Here is a 23,437-nt window from a genome sequence, read left to right as displayed (position 1 = left end):
TATGCAATTTAATTGTTATTTTGAATTTTGGTTTATCTTACTTATATCTTAAAAGATTGTCTAAGCCCAAAACAATAGGAATCGACCAATTTTTTTTCCTTAAGAGACTTTAATTCTCTAACCCTCCACACATACTTTTGCCTAACAGAAGAGTTAAAAAAATCCTACCATAAGAGTAAAGAAAGCAAACTCAAATTGCAGGACTACAATGGTTAAAGCTTGAGAAAGCAAACTTTTAGTTGTTTTTTTGTTCATTCTTTTCATATAAAGAGGTAAATAAACTTTCAATTCCAAAAGAAATATATAAAAAAGTATAAATTTAGCAAATTATTTTTAGATTATTGTCTAGTGTTGTTTCACTATTATCGACTTATTATTAGCTTACTACGAATCGAAAAACCGAACCAAACCGACTCAAACCAATGACAACCAAATCGATGGTTTGTATTTAATTTGGTTTGTTTTTGGTTTTAAAATTTTAAAAACCGATTAAATTGGTTTGGTTTTGGTTTTTATCAAAAACCGATTTAACCGAACCGTGAACACCCATATCGGGCTGTAACGCCCCTCGAAATGATCGGAGAAACGATCAAGACCAAAGTTCTCGAGGTCATGAGTAAGAGATGGTTCAATAAGCATACCGAACCCGTGGAGGCACCTCGATTGTTAGAGTATAATTTCAGCGTAGATGCATCGGGGATCGTGTCAGCTATTGGAAGGATCAAAGACACTAGGTGGCCCAGGCCCATACAAACCGATCCTTCTCAAAGGAACCCAAACTTGATGTGCAAGTATCATGACACACATGGTCATAGAACTAAAGATTGCAGGCAACAAAGAGATGAGGTAGCTCAGTTGTTCAACGAGGGTCACCTTCGAGAATTTCTAAGTGATCGAGCTAAGAATCATTTCAGGGAAAGAGATGCATGGAAAAATGAGCAAGAAGAACCACAACATGTAATCCATATGATCGTTGGCGGAGTCGAGATCCCCCAACGACCTATATTCAAATGCACCAAGGTGTCGATCACCAGAGAAAAACGGACTCGGAGCTATGTGCCCGAGGACACCCTATCATTCTACGATGAGAAATCAGAAGGCATATCTTAGTTGCACAACAACGTCCTGGTAATTTCTATTCTTTTAAATAAAATTCAAGTTAAATGTGTGCTAGTGGATCCAGGTAACTCAACAAACATAATCAGATCGAGGATCGTAGAGCAGCTCGGCCTATAGGATCAGATTATACCTGCATCTCGAGTCCTAAATAGCTTCAATATGGCAAGCGAAACAATAAAAAAAGGAGATAATCTTACCAGTGAACGTAGCCGAGACTATACATGATATAAAATTCCATGTCATCGAAGGCGACATGAGATACAATGCACTTTTCGGGAGGCCATGGATCCATAATGTGACAGCAGTACCTTCGACCCTTCACCAGATGATGAAATTCCCAACAGAGGATGAGGTGAAAACAGTCTATGGAGAACAACATGCTGCAAAGGAGATGTTTGCAGTCGAGGAAGTAACTCCGGCACCAGTGCCATCGACCTTGGAAAAATCGGGGATCAAAGATAAACCAACGGCCAAATAGCAATCGCCGATCCCAATTCCGATCGAACAAGAGGAACAGGTAATCGAGGAAGAAGAAGAGGATTTCCTTACCCCTCAAACTTTCATCGTTCCAGAAGAGTCCGATGCAACCAAGTCAACGATTAAGGAACTGGAGCAGGTCATACTGATCGAATACATGCCTGAAAGAAAGGTATACCTGGGAACGGGATTAACCCCCGAACTCAGGAAAAAACTCATTCAATTTCTTATTTATAATATGGATTTCTTTGCTTGGTCCCATTTAGATATGATAGGAATTCCACTGGAAATAACAACACACCGGCTAAGCCTCGACCTGAGGTTCAAATTGGTCAAGCAAAAAAGGAGGCCCCAGTCCCAGGTGAAACACGCGTTCATAAAGGACGAGGTAACCAAACTTCTTAAAATATGGTCTATTCGGTAGATAAAATACTCCGAATGGTTAGCTAACGTAGTTGTAGTTCCTAAAAAGGGAAACAAGCTTAGAATGTACGTAGATTATAAGGATTTGAACAAAGTATGCCCCAAAGACTCTTTTCCATTGCCTAACATCAATCGTATGATCGATGCCACGACCGGCCACGAGATCCTAACTTTTCTTGACGTCTACTCCGGGTACAACCAAATTCAGATAATTCCGGAGGATCAGGAAAAGACCTCGTTTATCACTAAGTTTGGAACATATTATTACAATGTAATGCCCTTCGGACTAAAAAAATGCTGGAGCCACATATCAACGCGTAGTTAACAAGATGTTCGAGGAACAGATAGGTAAAATGATGGAAGTTTACATTTAAGATATGTTAGTTAATTCCCTACGCACAGAGGACCATTTAACTCATTTACAGGAAATATTCAAAATCTTGAGGAAGTACAACATGAAGCTTAACTCGGGAAAATATTCCTTCGGAGTTGGCTCGGGTAAGTTTCTCTGTTTCATGGTATCTAATCGAGGAATCGAGATCAACCCCGATAAGATCAAGGCTATCGAACATATCACCATCATGGATAGTGTGAAAGCTGCGTAGAGGCTAACATGACGAATAATCACCTTAGGTCGATTTATTTCGAGGTCATCGAATCGAAGTCGTAGGATCTTTTCCTTGCTCGAAAAGAAAAAAAGGACTTCGCATGGACCCCGGAATGCCAGCAAACTTTAAAAGAATTGAAGCGATACCTATCGAGTCCACCTTTGCTTCACACCCCGAAGGTAGATGAAAAGCTTTACCTATATCTGGCAGTATCCGAGTAGCGGTAAGTGGAGTACTAGTTTGAGAAGAGCAAGGTACGCAATTCCCTGTTTATTATGTAAGTCGAACTCTGGGAGATGCTGAAACTAGATACCCCCACTTTGAAAAATTAGCACTTGCATTAATCAGCGCATCTAGAAAGTTAAAGCTATATTTTCAATGTCATCCCATATGTGTATTAACCACTTATCCCCTATGAAATATCTTGCATAAACCCAAATTGTCGGGTCGAATGGCCAAGTGGGCAGTCGAACTAAGCGGGTATGATATCGAATATCAACCCCGAACGGCTATCAAGTCCCAAATCTTGGCTGACTTCATGGACGATTTTACACCGACCCTCATACTCAAAGTAGAAAAATAACTTCTGCTAGGATCGGGCACATCTTCGGGGGTATGGACCCTTTTCACAGACGGTGCCTCGAATGTTAAAGGGTTCGGCCTCGGCATTGTTTTGAAGCCACCAACATCAATCTATCAAAACTTCAAGATTGACTAACAATGAGGCTAAGTATGAGGCCATGATTGCAGGTCTCGAGTTAGCTAAAAGCTTGGGGGCAATGGTCATCGAGGACAAATGCGACTCCCTATGGTGAACCAAGTAAGTAAGAGTTTTGAGGTTCGAGAAGATAGAATGCAGAGATACTTAGACAAACTACAGGTAATGTTGCACCGTTTTAGGGAATGGACCCTGGATCATGTGCCTCGAGAGCAAAATAGTGAGGCCGATGCGCTTGCAAATCTGGGATCGTCGGTCAAAAAAGCCGATATTACCCCGAGGATTGTTGTTCCGTTATCGAGATCCGTGGTCGAGGAGGGTCATGCTGAAATAAATTCCACGAGTTTGATCTGGGATTGGAGAAATAAGTATATCGATTATTTAAAAAATGGAAAACTCCCATCGAATCACAAAGAATCGAGGGATCTACGAACTAAGGCTGCTAGGTTCACACTAGATGGAGATGGACATTATACAGAAGAACATTCGATGGGCCATTGGCGGTATGTTTAGGACCGAGGGATACCGATTATGTTCTACGAGAAATCCACGAAGGTACTTGTGGGAACAACTCCGGTGCTGAGTCTTTGATTCACAAAATTATCAGAGCAGGGTATTACTGGGATAGCATGGAAAAAGATACTAAGGAGTTTGTCAAAAAATGTGATAAATGCCAACGGTTTGCACCGATGATCCATCAGCCCGGAGAACAGCTCCACTCAGTCCTATCCTCGTGGCCTTTCATGAAATGGGGGATGGACATAGTCGGCCCCTACCAACGACCCCAGGTAAAGCTAAATTTATTTTATATATGACTGATTTCTTTTCTAAATGGTTGGAAGCACAGGCCTTCGAGAAGGTCAGAGAAAAGGAAGTTATTGACTTTATGTAGGACCACATCATATGCCGGATCGGGATACTTGCCGAAATTGTATGTGACAATGGAAAACAATTCATCGGCAGCAAGGTGATGGAGATCCTCGAAGCACAAAAGATAAAGAGGATCTTATCAACACCATACCACCCAACTGGAAATGGACAGGCCGGATCAACAAACAAAACCATCATTCAAAACGTGAAGAAAAGGTTGGACGATGCTAAGAGAAAATAGAGAGATGTTTTACCCGATGTCCTTTGGGCATATCGAACAACATCGAAGTCTAGTATAGGGGCTACTCCATTTTCTTTAGTTTATGGCTCCGAGGCCCTTATTCCTGTCGAGGTCGATGAACCCAGCGCCAGGTTTTGACATGCATCGGAGGAGTCAGATCACGAGGCTATGAATACTAGCCTCGAGCTATTAGATGAAAAACGAGAGGCAGCACTTGCTCGGATGGCCGCACAGAAGCAAAGAATCGAGAGATACTACAATAGAATGACCAATCTTCGACACTTCGGAGCCGGGGACTTAGTTTTATGAAAAGTCACCCTCAAAACTCGAGACCCAAATGAAGGAAAACTAGGCCCGAATTGGGAAGCACCGTATCGAGTCCTCGGAGTTGTCGGTAAAGGATCTTACAAACTTAGCACAATGGAAGGTGAACAACTGCCAAACAATTGGAACGCATCACTACTCAAACGATATTATTGCTAAGGTATGATTTTATTTTGTCCATTTGAATTTGAAACTAACCCATTGCAGGTGTTCGATCGAAGCTATCGAAGGCCCCTTTTTACACGAAGGCCTTAAGTTTTAAAGCATACGTTGCACTCTTTTTCCTTTAGATCGGACTTTGTCCCAAATGGGTTTTACCGACATGGTTTTTAATGAGGAAAATATTATGTGCTACCTAAGGAAAACGCAACAGTATCCAAGGCTTCTTTTTAATAAATCTCGAATACTGGGGGCATCACCCTCGGAGGTTATGTTTTCGAGGAAAATACTTCATGCCAAAGAGGGCCTCGATAGGAGAATTTTGTAGTGGGCCAAACGGTCAGATGAACCGTGTCCATATAGTATAGTCGAGCCCCGTTAACTAAATATGTACGCATATATCAATTATTCAAGGAAGCATTCTTTCTATATCAAAACACTTTGTGTCTCAAAGAAGTCTATTACCTTACGAGCTCTACACTTCTAATTCTACGAAAAATGGCCTAAGGGCCATAACGCAAATCCACCCTGAAATACTCGGGGACTGTCATCGACAACCAACGCATCCGAGTCATCAAAAACTCGAACGCATAAGACCTCAAAGAGGCATTCCCTTGATAAAAAGGCCAAGGCCATCATACTCGGGGACTAACACTTCGAACAAGTTCGAAGGGTTATCCGAAAACAAGTCCAAGAGACATACCTGAAGGCTACGGCCATATTAAAGATTACGGTCATATAAAGGATATGATCGAAATAATGCGGCTCAGAGATGTTCGACTTTCGCCATAAATCACATGCCTTCAAACACTTTGAAAAAATCGGTTAAATCAGGCTACCCTCGACTAAAGCAAAGTTAAAGGGATTCGATAAAATCATCCTTTGAATAATTTAGAGGCTTTGATAACATCAGCCTTCAAAAAAACCTCAAGATGTATTCGATTACATTTACACAAACAAATTACCAATAAGTTTCTGATCCGTTGGACCTTCAAAAACCCCAATGGGTACAAAAAAATGCATGCTAAGGCATAGATAAATTTTCACTAAGTCTTTTAGCCAAAAAGAGGGAAAAATTACAGCCGCTTTAGAGGCCGAATTGGCCCAATTTAACGAGACTAAGGGCTGATATTTAAGAGCCTAAGGGCCAACTTAAAGAGCCTAATGGCCGATATATAAGATCTTAAGGGCCAACTTAAAAGTGCCGAAGGGCCAAAATATATAGGGTTCGAGACCTTAAGTCTAGATATCCCGAGCTCACATCAAATCAATTCAAGCTTAGCTTGAGCATTAACTGAATCCCTAAGAGGTATTATGTTGATCAATGAAAAACCTAATGGTTTATACAATAAAATTTTCCACAGATGAAGACGAAACAGAATTCAACACAAACTGAAGATAAAGCAAAAATGTTCTTTATATTCACAAAAGATGATTTACAAAGGAATTTACAATGCCCACGAGGGGCCCGTACACAAAAAAGAAAAAGAGAACCTAATCTATTTCGGGGTTACATCTTCGGAAGCGACATCCTCAGGAATGGCACCCTCGGCAGCTCTATCTTCGGGACCCCCTCTTCCTCGGGGACACCTTCTTCACCTTCCTGTTCCCGGAGCCACTCACAACATTCTCGTCATCAGAAGAAACAAGAAACATGGTATCGGTTTCCCGCGCCTTTGCTTCGGCTATTTCTTTAGTAAGGTCAAATCCTCGGGCGTGGATTTCTTCGAGAGTCTCCCTCCAGCCTTGGCACTTGGCCAAATCATTACTCCGTTTTTCCCAGTCGGAGGCCTCCCTCAGCTCCGCTTGAACAACCTCAGTGTCCCTTAAGTATACGACGATGGTCTTATCAGCCGTAGCCTTCGTCTTCTCAGCTTCATCCTTTGCCTGTGCAGCTTCGACCCGGGCTCTAGCAAGCTCTGCCTCAAACTCCTTAATTTTCTTGGACTGGGCCAGGCCCTTCACTCTAATGTCTCGGAGTTGAGTTTCAACCGAGGTCTGTTGGGCTATAATAGTTTCCTTATCGGCAGTGAGTTGATCCATGTTCTCCTTCTATCGATGGTAGTGAGCCTTAACTTGATCAACCTCTCCCCGGAGCTGCCCAATCATCTCCAACTTTTGCTGCAGCTGAGATATCGAAGTTTAAGCCTCCAAAGTAGGGCCAAGAAGACCATACTCTATTAAAATCACAGTTACCTACTCTTCTAGCTCGGTCTCGTTTTTCCGAGCTTAGGCCAATTCAGCTCGTAGGTCCTTAAGATCCTCCTTCTTTTGGCTACAAAGGAGCCTCAGGGCCTTCTCTTCACCCGAAACTTTCCTGAGCTCGGCCTCACATTGGCTCAGCTTAGCTCTAAACTTGACGATGGCCTATATATGAAATAAAGATATGTCAGTCAAAGGAAAGGAAAGGAAGAAAAAAATTACAAGAACGAAAGTTAATACTTACCCAAGAGAGGAGATGTTGAGCCTCTTCGAAGAGGGTGGATGCATCATTAAGTTCGGCGACATCATCGACCCCAACAAAGCAACCCTAAAAAGGATCTTCTTTGAGGACCTTGCTCGGATCGGGCGTACGCAGAGCGCTCCTCGGAATAAAATGGTAGAGAAAGAGAGTGACTTGTTGTCACAATCCCGACTGAAGACCCTTCCGGTATACTTGTTGAAGGCAGAGGAATGATCTCAATCTCCGAGGACAAGGGGGCCTTTCCTGAGTCCTTCTTTGGAGTTCCCTTACCACAGGATGAGGTCTCTAGTTTGGAGGGTTTGGCGGTCTTGATCAGTTTCCTGATTTGAGGCACCAACGCTGACTCTTCACCATCATTTTCTTCGTCATCCGGGAAATCATGGGCTGAATCTGCATCTACATGAACAAATCTCTTCCGTAGCCTTCGAGTAGGGGCTTTCTTGTCTTGGGGTTCCTCAGGATTCGAAACCCTCTTTCTTTTGTTGTCTTTCCTCGATTTTAGAATCAGGGACTCGGTCTCTTCCTGGGGCGGGGCTGGCCTTATTTCGGAGACATCTCCGATGCCTGAACAAGTAAATATGAACGAGATGACACCATCAATAAAAAAAGAATGTCAAAAACTTGAGAAGAGAATTTACCATGACGTTTGGCCTCCCATTTGCCCCTCGATAAATCATGCCATTTGTGCTCATTGTATGAGGAGGTCACAGAAAACTTTCGGACCCAGTCCTCGAGGTCCGAAATAGCGTGAGGTGTCTAAGAAACAGCTACAGAAAAGATGAAAATATTATGAAACACAGAAGAAGAATATGAAGAAGTATTTGTTAAGGAACCCCACTAACAATTAAAATTCCATCTCTCCGAGAATGACATTTTGTCCCCGGGGATGACGTCCAAAGTCCTGACTCTGATGAACTGGCTCATCCAGCCTCGATCTTTGTCTTCGTCGTTACTAGCAATGAGGGCCTTCTGAGACGACCTGGTCAGTTGTCTCATGAGTTACCACTCCGTTTTCCCTATTTCTGCTTCTTATTGCTTTGTGTATCGGTTCTATATGTGATCGGGTTGGTTGGCTTGTGTTCGGAAAGGATTTGGTAAGGTTTGGGACACTTAGTCTCTTTTGAGGAAGCTTAACTTGGAAAAGTCAACCGAATATTGACTTATAAGTTAGAGGGATAGGATGTGAGTTCTTATGGTTAGGATAGCTTCGGGGAGGTGATTTGGGACTTAAGAGCATGATCAGAATGTGTTTTGGCGGTCCGGAGTAGATTTAGGCTTGAATTGGCGAAATTAGATTTTTGGCGTTTTCCGGTTGATAGGTGAGATTGTGATATAGGGGTCAGAATGGAATTTCGAGAGTTGCAGTAGTTCCATTGTGTCAGTTGGGATATGTGTGCAAATTTTCAGGGTCATTCGGACGTGATTTGGTTGGGTTTTTGATCAAAAGCGGAATTTGGAAGATTTTGGAAACTTAGGCTTGAATCCGATGTGTTTTGGTTGATTCAATGTTATTTGGGGTGTTTTGAAGTTTGGTATAAGTTTGAATAAGGTTATGTGATATGTTTGTACTTTTGGTTGAGGTCCCGGGGGCCTCGGGGTGATTTCGGATGGTTGACGGAGAGTATGGAATTTTTGGTGAAGCTGCAAATTTTCTGCTTCTGTTGTTTCTGCACCTGCGGATTGGGGACCGCAAGTGCGATGCCGTAGATGCGAGGAAGAGGTCTGCAGAAGCGGAAGAAGGTAAGGGAGGCAAAAACCGCAGGAGCGGTTGGAGAACCGCACCTGCGATGGTGCAGGTGCGGATAGTGAATCGCAGATGCGAAAATGAGGACTTAAGTGAGGACCGCAGATGCGGTGGTCTTGACCGTAGAAGCGGTACCGCAGAAGCGAGAATTGGGCCGCAGATGCGAAATCCGTGGGCCATAACATATAAGTTGTTTCCTTTGCGATTTTTGAGATATTCCACCATTTCTAAGTCGGCTTTGGAGCTTTGTAGGCGATTTTGAATAAGGATTTCAAGGGGACTTTATTGAGGTAAGGATTTTGGACCTAAAACTTGTTCCTATGGTATTATTTCACAGATTAAAGCTATAATTAATGGAATTAAGGGTTAAAATTGGGGAAAACTAGGGCTTGGTATTGGAGACCTAGACTTGAGGATTTGAGGGACCATTTATGGTCGGATTTTGGTACTTTTTATATGTATGAACTCATGGGGAGATGAAGAATCTATTGTTGTGAATTTTATCGAATTTCGAGACATGGGCCCGGGGTCAGGTTTTGGTAATTTCGGGATTTATGTTGTAAATTGATTATTTTCACTCCTTAGCATATTTTGAGTCGTGATTCTGATTTTGGATAGATTCGACGCAAGTGGAGGCCGATTCAAGGGGCAAAGGCATAGCGGGCTAGAGTTTGGACCGGATTGAGGTGAGTAATGATTGTAAATGATGTCCTGAGAGTATGAAACCCCGAATTGCACATCGTTGTGCTATATTGAGGTGATGCACACGCTAGATGACGAGTGTGGGGTCGTGCACTGTTGGGGATTATGACTTAGTCCGTCCCGAATGACTATTTTACCATGTATTTGATTGAAAATTGTTTGCTATCATCATGTTTTGGGCTGAATGCCATATTTGGGCCTCGTGCCAACTATTTGAACCCTTAGGGGATTTTTACTGATATTTCCTTAGTGTTTTGACTTTATACTTGAACTTAGTCATGCTATATTCTACTATTTTCATAACACAACCATGTTTACTCTGCTTTAACACTTAAATGTGATTTTAAATGATATTTTGGGCTGAGCATCATATTTTACTGTTGCCCAAGTGGCTTGTGAGAATTTTTACTGAATAAGGCCGAGGGCCTATGTTGTGAGGAAACACCTGATTATGATTATGAGGCCGAGGGCCTGAGATTTGTACTCTATGAGGTGGCTTGTTGATATGAGGCCGAAGGCCTAGTGATAATGCCATGAGATGACTTGATATTGCGCTTGGGCCGTAAGGGGCCCCCTCCAGGAGTCTGCACACCCCACTACTGGAAAATGAGCCTATGGCAACGGGTTGGTTGCAACGGTTACGAAATCGTTGCTACAGATGACTTATTGCAACGGTTTTAACCGTTACCTAAGGTTTTGGATGTAATTAGTATACTTTAGCAACCAAACCGTTGCCATTGTACAATAACCGTTGCCGTAATATTTTCTATAGCCACGGTTTACTTAACCGTTACATTTTATTTATCTGTAGCAACGGGTGAATGTTATTGAAACGGTTAATGTTCCAACCCAAAATTTTCCGCTCTTTTTTCGCTAAACCCGCCAAAATTCTCTTTCTTTAATAACTTTTTTTACTTTTGTTTTCTAATTTTAATAATTAGTACTTATAAATTTACTTAATCCCACAACTTTTATTTCTATTCTTAAAAACTAAAATTAGAAGACCCTTTTGCTTCAGACCCCTCTTCTAAACACCTCATACCGCTCTCTTTCTAACCCCATAGACTCCTCTCTTTCTAATCCCTTTCACTAACCCATTCACACTAATCTTTTAGATCCGACCATTTTTCCCTTGATTTTCAATGAGAGAAATCTTTTAAATCCAAACAGACCCTGTTAAAACAGTTAGATTTATCCCCAAATCCGAATAGATCTGTGTTTGTTTTGCAAACCTTCAGTCTATCTGCTCAAAATCGTCTTATTCAACCAATATCGGTGGACTGTGACTTCAATGGCAAAAATCTTCAACGAAAAGGCAGTCTCTAAGAAATTGACTTTAGCTGTAAGTTTTTCTTTTTTTAATTTGGATATTTTTCTTCATTAATCGTTCTTTTTTTCTCTAATATTTAGGGTGTGGTGAGTGTATTAAATATCTTACTTTTTGGTAGCTATGGTGCAATGATTTTCTCTGAAATAATCATTTTCTGGAAAGTGATGGAAATTAATGTCAGATTTTCAGAAAGGGCGTAGCTAGTGATTGTATCTTAGTGGGGATTTTCTGATTTGGGGTTACTCTATTTTGCTTCAAGATTCAATTTTATTCTGTATTGAATTTGATTAATTATGTATCCCCAAAGAAGAAAAAAGAGAAACAAATAAGATAAGGTTGTGTGTCCTTGTAAGCATTTTAGCAATAAAATGGGAAGAATGAGAAGTTCGCTACTAAAGGGACAACGAGAAAGTTAGCTGTAGAGGAGGGTTAGAAAAAATACAAGGCAGTAAGCATAAATTTAGGTCGATTTGTTTGTTATACTAGACCAAGGTTTGGCCCAATGTCCTTAAGATCAAATTAACTCTGCTCATATTTCATACTATACAATTTCTTTATATTAATTAATCTTGACAAAGGTTTGTTTGTGGTACTGCTTTTTCCGAACTCGTGCATAGTGGGAGCTTAGTACACCGAGCTACCGTTTTTTCATGTAACACTGTGGTATCCTCTTCTTTTTCATCCACTCATTTCAAATCAATAAATTTGTCTATAAACAAAAGTATTTTACACATGACAAAGAAGTAACGGTGATACTAATTATTTCCTTATAATAGTTTTAGGCTTAATATATACTTTATCTTCCAACTTGTATAAAAAATCTTTTTGCACACTTTGAATTTTCTTTAGACGCTTTAATTTACCAGAAAAAAATTACCCTATTGTAGGTGCTGTCATCCAATCCATTTTTAAGGAGGTTCGCTGTGTCATTCTTCAAATATTTCTGCTTTGCATTACTCTTCTCGCGTGGACTGCTGACTGTGGACTTGCTGTACCAGAAGAACATAAGCATAACTAATAGCGAAATAACTCAAAATTCCATACCATCAAACTTACAAAAAAATGAGAGAACTTTGCTGAATTGCCATTGTGTTATTACCATTTGAAGTAAAACCAAAATAGGACAAGGTTGTGGTCCTTGTAAGCATTCATAAATCAAATATTGGTTATTCACATGTTGGTATGAGTTATGAAACTGCTGCGGAAGGTCATCATTGGAGGATAATAACATCAGCATTTTCACATATTAGTGTGCTTCATCATATTTTTAACTGGAATAATCTGAATAAGTGTGCTTCATCAAGGATGACGATGAGGTTTATTCTCTGTCGTAGGATAATTAGGGAAAGATTATAAAAATATATAAGACTATATTCATATAACTGTTCCCTAAAATCCTAAGATAGAGAATAAACTTTATTGCTATTCTTGATCCCATAGGTTCCTATCAAATCATCTTTTTGTTGCTAACCTTTTGCATTCTTATCTTGATCTGGTGTGCTTGTAACATTCTCTATTTCAGTTTGTTTGGAGAAAGTATAAGAATCGGTTAAAGAAAAAACACTTTGAAGCCTATGAGAATGATGAGCTTCAAAGGGAGAATAGGCCTGCAGATGTTTCGGAGTCTCACTTTCAGGATCTTCTTGAATATTGAAACTCTGGTCACCACAAGGTAATTACATCCATTATTTCTATGACCTATTATCTACTTATTTCTTGTTTTACTTTATGTGAAGGATTGGTTGTAAAAGGGAAATAGTAAAATTTCAAAAGGGCAAAAGGGAAGTTCTTCTGCACAAAAAGCTGCTATTCAGCTAATCAATCGACTAGTAACGATCAAGGTAAGTACGTACCAAATGTTATACCTCTTCTTCTATAGTTCTATTTATTCTTCTTCTCCTCCTTCCTTGTGCTGCTTCTTCGGCTTCCTCTACCAATGTTTTATTTGTTTGTGTCTATAGGTGCTTACAACACAAATACAATACAAATTTTTTTCGTTCGTTGGTTTAAGCCTTACTTTCAGAAGATTTTTGAGCCATGTGTTACCACCACAAAAGCCTATTCTTCTATTTGCTATGTATAAATGTTGTTTGTTGTTAATTATTATAATGGACGTTGATGTTATAGTTTCGCTAGTAGTATACCAATGATTTTCAAAACTAGTATTTTTAATGATATCATGTTGACAAGTTTTAGTTTGTTTTGGCATTACAAAGGTTTTCCTTTTGCAAATGATGCTTTAGATATATTTAATTTCTTCACCTAATTCTAGAATTGTTGTTAAATGGTTTTGTTAATTTAATTAGCTTTTGATTACCATGTTTGAAAGTAATTTCTAACTGATGCTGGTCTATAATGACCGTTATATATTGTGACCATTATGTGTAAGCTACTCGTCCCTTAATGGTCAACCTGCTTCTATGTAGTGGATATAGCAGTAGGTTTAACTTGTTATTCACAAATGTTTATTATGCTTTTTTTTTTTCTTAGTAGTGATTGTCAACTCAAATTTCTTATCATTAGAATCATGCATAGTCCATCCTTCATGCTGTTGTTATATGAGTTTTATTTTTCTAGCTCAATAATTGGTCCAAAAAATTTGGCCTCTTTTAGGCCAACGCCCTGGTCATCGCATACGGAATCAAGTGGACCATATTCACAGTTTCGTATTGCTCTCTCACTTTTTAAAATTCTTCTAGTGGTTTGATTTGTTGCCTTTGCCTAGCGCGGTCAACTTGTACAAAAATGTTCGTCCCGAGACTGCAACCAGTGTTTATTTAAGTTTTCCCCTTACTCTTGCTTACAAACTAGTTCATTTACAGTGCTGCAGCATGTTCCTAGGCTCATGACTAGCATCTTGTATGTCCTATCTTTTCTTTTTCTTTTTTGTTCCATGTATTTAGTCCAGGCATTCAATATCTTTTGGTGCTATGAGAATTCTTAGACCGGATTCTCTTGAAGGGTAATGACTTTAATTATCTCTCTTTTGTAGCTGGAGTAGATCAAAAAATGGAAGATGAAAGCAGCGATGATCTAGATCTTACTTTAGATGAATTTTGAATTGCTATAGATGAATGTTCTAGAAATTTTTTGTTATTAAATTTTGAAACTTACTATCTTGAAATGTATTAGACTTATGGACTTCGGGTAGAACATTTGCTTTATGGATATTATGAGCTTGTTATTATTAATAGTATCATTTTGTATTTTTTAAATTTTAGTGTTATTATATATATAAAAATTTATTTACAACATGGGCTATATTTCTTTCAAATGAATTGTTACAATAGCCTATGTAAACCGTTGCAATAAGACACAAATGTTGTTCCATTAGAGAACGTAAACCATTGAAATAGGTTAGGTAATCCGTTCCAAATTGTCCTATAAACCGTTCCACTAGGTAGTTAAAACCGTTGCAATAGCATTTTCTTTATTGTTGTAGTTTATTATAAACCGTAACAATACAAATAAAACCATTACAATAGCTTAAAGAAATCGTTGTTATATCCATACATAACCGTAACAATAGCTTACTTAAGTGTTGCATTAGATTATATGGTATGAACCCTTGCTTACACAATATAGTAACGGTTTTAAACCGTTCCAATTGGAAAGAATAATCGTTCCAACGGAGAAAGGAAAACCATTGCGATAGACGTCTCTATAGCAACGAAGATAAAAACCGTTGCAAGAACCATTCCTATAGCTCTATTGGCATGCGGGCAGATGTAACAGTTTGTAAATCGTTGCAATATATCTATGGAAATGGTTTATCTACCTATTAGAACGGTTTTCCATGCGTTACCATAGACTAATTTTTCAGTAGTGCCCCCAGTAAGCACAGGTACCCATTGTGATGTGAGATATAGCCCGAGGGGCTGGTATTGTTGACATTGTGCCCGAGGGGCAATCCTTTATGTGCTTATCTGTCTTATTGGTCTGTCATTTACCTGCTTAATTGTTAAAAATGCATTTGATAAAGTTTGAATTGAACTAAAATGACTTTACACATTATCATTGCTTCATTGTTTTTACTGGCTTTTACTGCTTCCGTATAGCCTATAATGTGCCTTACGTGATTTCTTGCTATCAGTATTTATTTATGATTATTACTCACTGAGTTGGAGTACTCACTTTACTCTCTGCACCCCGTGTGCAGATTTAGGCGTTGCTGATCCTGCTAACGAGAGTTGAGAGTTCCCGGCAGATTTCGGAGTTCACGAGGTAGCAGCTTGGCATCCGCAGTCCCGTGTTTCTCCCCCTTATCTCATTTCTTTTCCATTATTAGTGACTTTGTAATAGCTTTGTAGACCTTTCAGAGTGTTAGAATTGGTAGATGCTCATGACTAGTGACACCCCCAGTATCTGGTTGTATTGGATTTATTTTCTGCAAACTGTTCTGTTAACTGCTTACTTTTGGATTATTTATTATGTTTTAGACTTAATTCTTATTGTTAATTGTTTAAAACTGAAATGGGGAAGTGTCGGCTGACCTTGTCTTCACGAGAGGCGCCATCAAGACCGGGTCCGGGTTTAGGGTCGTGACACCTTCTTTGTTCGACGTTGTAGCTTGATGAGCCCTCGAAACAGCTGGGGCCGATACTACCGAATAAGATGATTGAGGGTGAATTCCAGCCCCTCGACCTTTTCAGAAAAATACCACAGCATGATCACAATGCGCCAAAAGGAGGGATGAATCAGGCTGATGGTGACCTCATATGTTTTGCAGAAGTCGATCACTACCGGGTCGAGGGGACCCAGTGTGAAGGGGTAAGTGTAAAAACTTAAAAAAAACCACGTGGGTAGTAATGCTTTCCCGGGGCCTGGGATCTGAACCACGACCTCGTCTCCCCATCTGCAGTCCTTCTTCATATCTTTGAGGTTGTTTTTCGATATCAAACTGATGTATCGAGATACATGTTCGCACCGGCCTGGGATATCGAGAGTATCTTTGACATTAAAATATTTCTTTATCACAGGGACCGAGGGTGATTTCGTGAAGAGCCGGTGGTACCACCGGTTTGTCCGGCCGGGAAGTAGAAGAAGACGATGCCTTTTCCTTTTGAGGGACTTCTTAGAAGTTTTCGCCATGATTCTGGATTACAAGATGCAGAAGACGGCAGAGCTTGGCGTTTTCCGGCACTAAGAAGGCGGTAGAAGCAAATAATAAAAGGAAACAGATGAAGAGAGGGAGAGGTATAGATGAGGTTCAAAGGTGGTTTGAAAATTGAAGTAAAGCCTTCTCAGAGGTTAGAACTTATATTTATAGATGGGCGGCAACGGTTCAACGACGCTAGTGGCCGACCATTACTGATATACATTTTTTTGGGGGAAGCGAACCAATGGGATGTTTCGGTCACTTCAAAAGTTGACATCACAAGGATGACGTCATCATCAAGGGCTCCAAAAATCGAGGTTCAAATCGTTTCTTATCATTTTACTCTAAGAAACGCGGGGACTATCTGTATATGGTCGAAAGCAGGTGCCCCCGGTCAAGCAGGCTCGAGACGCCACACCGGGGGCTGAAGTTCAGTAAAGATCAAGTCCGGGCTCGGGGCAGAATGAGAGGCTCGAAGACCTAAGTGTCTGAGAGTATTAGAGCCAAGTATGGCCAAGTCCGAGATAGAGTCGTTATAAGTTTGTTATAGAAGGACAAGATTCTCGCCACGTCCCCAAAATCATGGTGTAAATTCCGGGATAGATTTGTACGAATCCGTACCAGGCACTTATACAGCTGTCCAAATAAGATTCTTTACTGTAAATGGAAATGTACCTTATTTAGGGCTCCCCTCCTATATAAAGGGGATCCCAATCATTTTTAAACATCATCTAATCATTGGCAAAGAATATACTATCCTGCTTTTCTCTCTTACTATTCATCAGCATTGTCCTTTACATTTATTGTTCTTATTTTATTGCTCTTAGTTCATCTCGAGGTCACTAAGCTCGAGGTCATCACTGCTGAGTAACATTGGTTTGATTCACTTATTTCTATCATCTCTACTTAATATTTCTTGATTATTAATTGATATTGAACTTAATCACATATCTTTAAAACCACAAATTAATTTAATTATTACTCGTATTTTCGAGGTAAACAAAGACGTAACTTGTGGTGGTAGTTAACGAGGAAATGGTTGGCGATATTGGTTGACAATGGTGATTGTTGTTCGATGGTAATAACAACAAAATGGTGGTAGAAAAGCTAAATTCACAGGAGCTTTTAAGTGAACAACATTTTATTCCAATTATTTTTTTTAAAACATTTGCATGAATAAGATATATTACAGGTTTATAGCAAATAAGTGGTTGTAACGTACTTAGTAAATTAGTTAAGCAAGACACAACGATTGATTGATGGTCCAAATTTGGCAACCACGGTAGCGTATAAGCAATACATAGGGAGGGGTCACCAGAACACAACGATTGATGGTCGTTGTGACAAAGGACGACGACCAAATAGGGGTGTGCATTCGAATTGGTTTATCGATAAATCGAATCGATTATTTGTTATCGATATCGGTTTATCGATTTATTGATTTCGATTTCGATTTCGAAATTCTCCTTATCTAGTTATCGATTTTGATTTTGATTTTGTCCTCTTCGGTTATCGGTTTATCGATAAACCGATAAGATATACTAAAAATAAAAAAATAATTTTTTTTTTACCCTTATTCTATAATACCCTTTCCTTTACCCTAAGTCCCTAACCCTATTATTTCATCTACCACATTTAAGGAATGATCATATTTAAAGCTCAAGGGAATGAAGTTCAAATTAATGGAAAATAGAATTAGCGGTGATGATGTATTTTTATTTTTTTATACCATGGGAGTGTTGGTGGCATACATTTGATCCCTTACTTTAGTTTCGTTGCATGTGCTTGGTGACGCAATTTTTATATTATAAACGGCGTTCGTCTTATTTTAGCTTCTTTTTATCCATATTAGTTAGGCATGTTTATAGCGATATATTTTCCGTGGAATCCCGCAAATTTTCTTATTGGTGTAATCGATAACCGAATCGATAAGCCCCAAAAATCGATAAATCAAAATCGAAAAAATCAAAACCTTATTGAAACGATAACGATAAGCATATAAATCGATAATCGATAAGTAATTATCGATAAGGGTCAAAATCGAATGCACACCCCTACGACCAAAAGTGGGTAGCCGAAATAATATAGTAACGGTAGTTTAAACTTAGAAAGGGACAGGAAGAATATGCCTTTTGGATATTCTTTATGTTGTACTTTTTAGGTTTTTTTTGAAAAATGTCCCTATAAATAGGAGTTAGTAAACAAAGAGGGGCGGGAGGGGGGGGGCTCTGCCATTTCAGAAAAGAGAGACACATTGTAAAAAGGATGAGGGAATTTCTCATGGATGAATAGCCGCCTCACTTTTTCCTCTCTACTCTTTCACTGACAATTCTTTTTTGCTTAGAACGTAAACCCAATTTTCTCGTGTGCGATATAAGATTCTGACATCTATAAATGTAAGAAGTTCCTACCTTTCGTTATTTCCCGCTATATACATTTAGATCTGAAGTTAATTATGCTTGGCTAAGATTTACCTTCTTTATTATTGATAATTGAAGTTGGCAAAAGAGTCTTAAACTTTTGGTTCAAATAATTTGGCACCGTCTGTGGGGATTTCTTAGCCAAATTTCCTAGTTTCCTTCAAATCCAAAACAGGCGAAATGAAATCACCCACCTGGAAGAGTGGTAAGTAAACCTCACATGCTAATCCAGATCAGGCTGCTACATAAAAGCAGAAGTTACAACCACTATCCACGCAAAGCCCGCACATGAGAGGACGACACCTGCTTCGCAATCCTGTAAGAGAATGGGCACATCCTGCCTTACTCTCACATCCCCCACACATCGGATGATCCATGAACAAGTTACGACATGTCTCCCTTGTTATGGGTACGAATCAGACGAGATCGAACCGGGACTCGATTTCTACAACTCAACAGTTAAGGCGAACCCAACCCACGCGGAGCTAGGGCACCTCTAAAAACTAAAGGAGAGCCGAATATAAAAACCACCATTCCATCAACCACTTAAATGCCAGGCATAGCAAGAAACGCTATTAGGCTACCATCGTTCACCGACTCATTGGATCGAGGTAAGGAAAATCTCATTTTGGTTTACCCTCTGTTGTTTGCTTAAACAGGAACACAAACACCGCACGGGCAATCAAGCAAAGGAGCATTCCAACTAGAGGCAATGGAAGGAAAACTACTACAAAATAAATGGAATGTCGCCCATCTCAAACACTTCAACTTCTGGAAAATGACGCCCCTCAAGTCGTACTCTTTTTCCCTCACTCGGTTTTTGTCCCAATTGGGTTTTCTCGTGGAGGCTTTCCACTAGGCAATGAGGGGGACATCTCTAAGTTCAAGGGATAACTCATCGCCCTGCCTACTGACGAGCTCAACAAGGTCGAACGATGAAGGGACTAGATACAGGAAAATTCCAATATATGTATGAAACTGTCATGACCCAAACCGATGGGCCACAACGGTCACCCGATACCTTACCCAACCGAGTACCAATATAACGTATCTTTTCATGTCATACTTTCATAGATAACTGAGCCGGAAGGCTGCCGTCAGTTAAGTAGAATACAACATGTTATACCAATTTATACATAAGACATACGGGCCTATAAGGCCAAAATAACCACTCGTATACTGAACATAGGCCGATAAGGCCATACAATCTTTTACGTACATGACATCTGTCTACAAGCCTCTAAGAATACATAATTTTCATAAAGGTTGGGATAGAGTCCCTCCATACCAAACAAAACATGTCTAAATCATACTAACCAAACAAGCAACTCCAAAGCAAATGGAGCGCACCGACATCTTTCGCTGAGCTGATAGCCTACTTGGAGGGCTCTCGACCTGTCTATCGGGACCTGCGGGCATGAAACGCATCGTCCCTAGGCAAAAGGGATATCAGTACAAATAATGTACCGAGTTTGTAAGGGACATAAATAAGTACATAACAGAGATGGAAGAAATATAGAGTAAATAACTCAACCTGTAAGTTTGGAAAACTTTGTAAATCATGAAATACTTATAGTGTCATGCATATGCGTATTAATGTCATGTCGTTCATAGGTACATGTTTCATAACATCATCAGCCTCTGAGGGCATCCCATCATATCATCTTGGCTACTGTGGGCAAAATCATCAATGTATACCAGCTGATCAGGCAGTGGTGCGTATATAACGCCGTAACCTTTTCCCATATCCCATATGCATATAATATACATATATACGCGTATATAACGCCGTCTGAGTCATGGGTAAATGTACATGTAAATATCATTAATAAAACTTCTCGGAATGTCAAAAGACTATTATACCTCTGATTAATATCATTTTAGAGGAATAAATAATATAGACATCCTTAACTACTAAGAGAAGAAACACTTATGAAATAACATTACGTTTATGTAACGTTGCTTGATCATGCCAAAAGAAGGAAGGATTCACCTTAACATACCTGAAATGATTTTGTTTTGCGGAAACATGTAACTGCGGATCGAAGTAGAGAAAAATTCGTGTGATATTCTTTGAGAAAGATTACACAGTACTCCCTTAGAATCGCAAAATCCCGTTGTTATAACATTACGTAGTCTCGTATGACTTTTTGTAGCCAAATCACGTTGCTAATCATGAAATCTTTTATGATAGAGTTTGCTGAAATTCCTTTGTGATTGTAGAGACTTAAAATGAATTTAGAAAGGTTTATTTAAGTCTTTGGGTGTGGGCCCCACCTATGTGGTGACTTGGCCACACCATATCTTCAAAATATGCCATATTTCACATGAGTTTAAGAGTTACAATTTGTAATTGAGGGGTGCCACGTTTCTTTACACCTTGAGCTCATCCAAAGACTTAGTCTTTATCCAAAGACAACCACTAATTGTTAATTAACTATGTAATATCCCATTACCCAATAATTAACTAATTATCCATATAATTAAGAATTATTTCTACTTACTTAAAATACTACTCACTTTTAACATACCTTATACATCTTACTATCATGGTCATGTGGTACCTTGTATGGCAATAGTCCATAAATACCGTGTATTATAGCTCGGATCATATATTATCCCACCATGCCAAACTTGGACGAAAATTTATTTTCTTTGACTTGCTTCCCCTCCCATCTTTACGAATTTACTCATCACTTATGAAATAGCATAATCCTTATAATCTCCGAATAATATTTTCCTTGGACTGATGTCAATTACCTTATGACAAATTCAACGTACAATAGTATAGGGTGCAACATCGTCGTAATTTAATACTATGAAGCGTAACATCATCGTAATGTAATACTATAAGGCGTAACATCATCGTAATATAATACTGCAGGATGTAACATCATTGTAATATAATACTGTAGGATGTAACATTATCGTAATATAATATTGTGGGGCATAATATCGACGTAATTTTGTGGGGCGTAACATAATTCCCCCCTTTGGAACATTCATCCTCGAATGTTGACTGATGCTCTTATCATTTTCATAACTTATAGCTCTTGTGAATCCTTAATGCTCTCCTTGCTATTCTGGCAAATGTTCTGTGAATAAATCCAAAGGCCAGGGCATTCCCCCCTTTTGGCCTCTTTCTCATGCCACGACTTGTGGCCTGAATCCTTCCAATCTCGTAACTGTTACTACTTCTTTCATGCAGCCTGTATGACTCTAACCTTGTAAGTATGCCCATGCGATCCTCTCTCCTTTTTCCTCTAGCTTTTAGCCAATCTTTAGGCCTCACTTTGTGAACATATACATAGCTTGGTGAGGTGTCCCTTTGGGCATCTATAAGTATACTGAAGTTCTTTTCTCGATACTTTATCGAATTTATGAATATTGCTATATCTTATTTTATAGACTCGATTATCCATTCGTATGACTTTATTGAATCTAAGTAGGTTAGTATACCATCTCTCTTACTTCGTTTTGTCGTTACTGAGGTCTGCGACCAAACTCCAGGTTACTTTAGTTGCTTATCCTATATGTATAAGGCTAAGTCCTTTAATGCTTCCTCATTACTATTTATCTTAAGAAGACGGCCTAAACTCAGCTCATACTTTGTGACTTTTGTCCATCCATTATGATTTGCCTCAATATTGATCTACAATATACCATTGATAACTTGAAACTTCTTACGTAATACCTTGCCACTAAGGCTTACGTTGCATCGACAAATATTTGAAGTGATTTCCATAATCGTATTTTATATCATCCCAATGTGATTCACCCTACGTGGGTATTTTAATCCAGTGTAACTCATGAAATCCTCCTCTTCTTTTTTGTTTTCAAATCATACTCAATCGAAGGCACAAATGTCATCCTTTACTTATCGCAATTACACCCTCATTACATTAACAGGGCAATATTCCATTTCTTCTAAATGTTATTAGTTTTAGACTCCTTCTTTCATTTAGGCTATACTGAGCTTTCTATAACTTAGATAAACCACTAGCTCTCTTGTTTTCATGGACATAATCCCGAGGACATATCCATTCTTGTCACCTTTTCATTTGCATTTCCTTATCCTTACTCATGTCTTCTTAAAACTTTGTCGCTCCACCATACTTTAGCTTGCGATTATACATATCCATTTATACTACTCGCAACCTTCCTTCAACTTGCTTGCACCATAGATTTCCTTATGTTATTCTGGAACGTCAAGCGAGACATCACATCGTCTCTAACTCTTCTCTACTCTCTTAACTTGACCTCTCAGTACTTAGAAACCATAGGCTGGAAGACATGCCACTGACGATGCCGCTATCATTCCCGGTTATTGAATCATCGTGCTTCCAGCCTTCTATCCGAAGTATGGACTATTCACAACCTTCTGCATTTGAGTATCTAGTAAGTTGTTCACCTTTACCTTACTTACTTAAAATCTCGCATCATATCTTCGTTCTCTTTCATAACCTCCCCTCCACATAGGTATGATTCACACCACAACTTGAAGTTATATTATAATACTACAATCCGGTGGGAGCTTCAAAATGACTTCTTATGAGGCTGTTACTTTTTAACTGGCTTTATCATAGAGCTATTATAGAATATGGCTATTGTACTATCTCTCATGTACATATGATATCTAAAAGGTAATCCTGTAATGTTCTCAATCACGAGATCTATAATTTTCTGGGTCCAATAGTTAGATTCCTAATTTACTTCATTGATGTAGCTCTTTAGTTTGAT

This window comes from Nicotiana sylvestris, chromosome 9 (genome assembly GCF_000393655.2).
Source record: "Nicotiana sylvestris chromosome 9, ASM39365v2, whole genome shotgun sequence".
Lineage (NCBI taxonomy): Eukaryota > Viridiplantae > Streptophyta > Magnoliopsida > Solanales > Solanaceae > Nicotiana > Nicotiana sylvestris.
The sequence above is the reverse complement of the archived record's forward strand: the minus strand, read 5'-3'. Positions refer to the sequence as shown.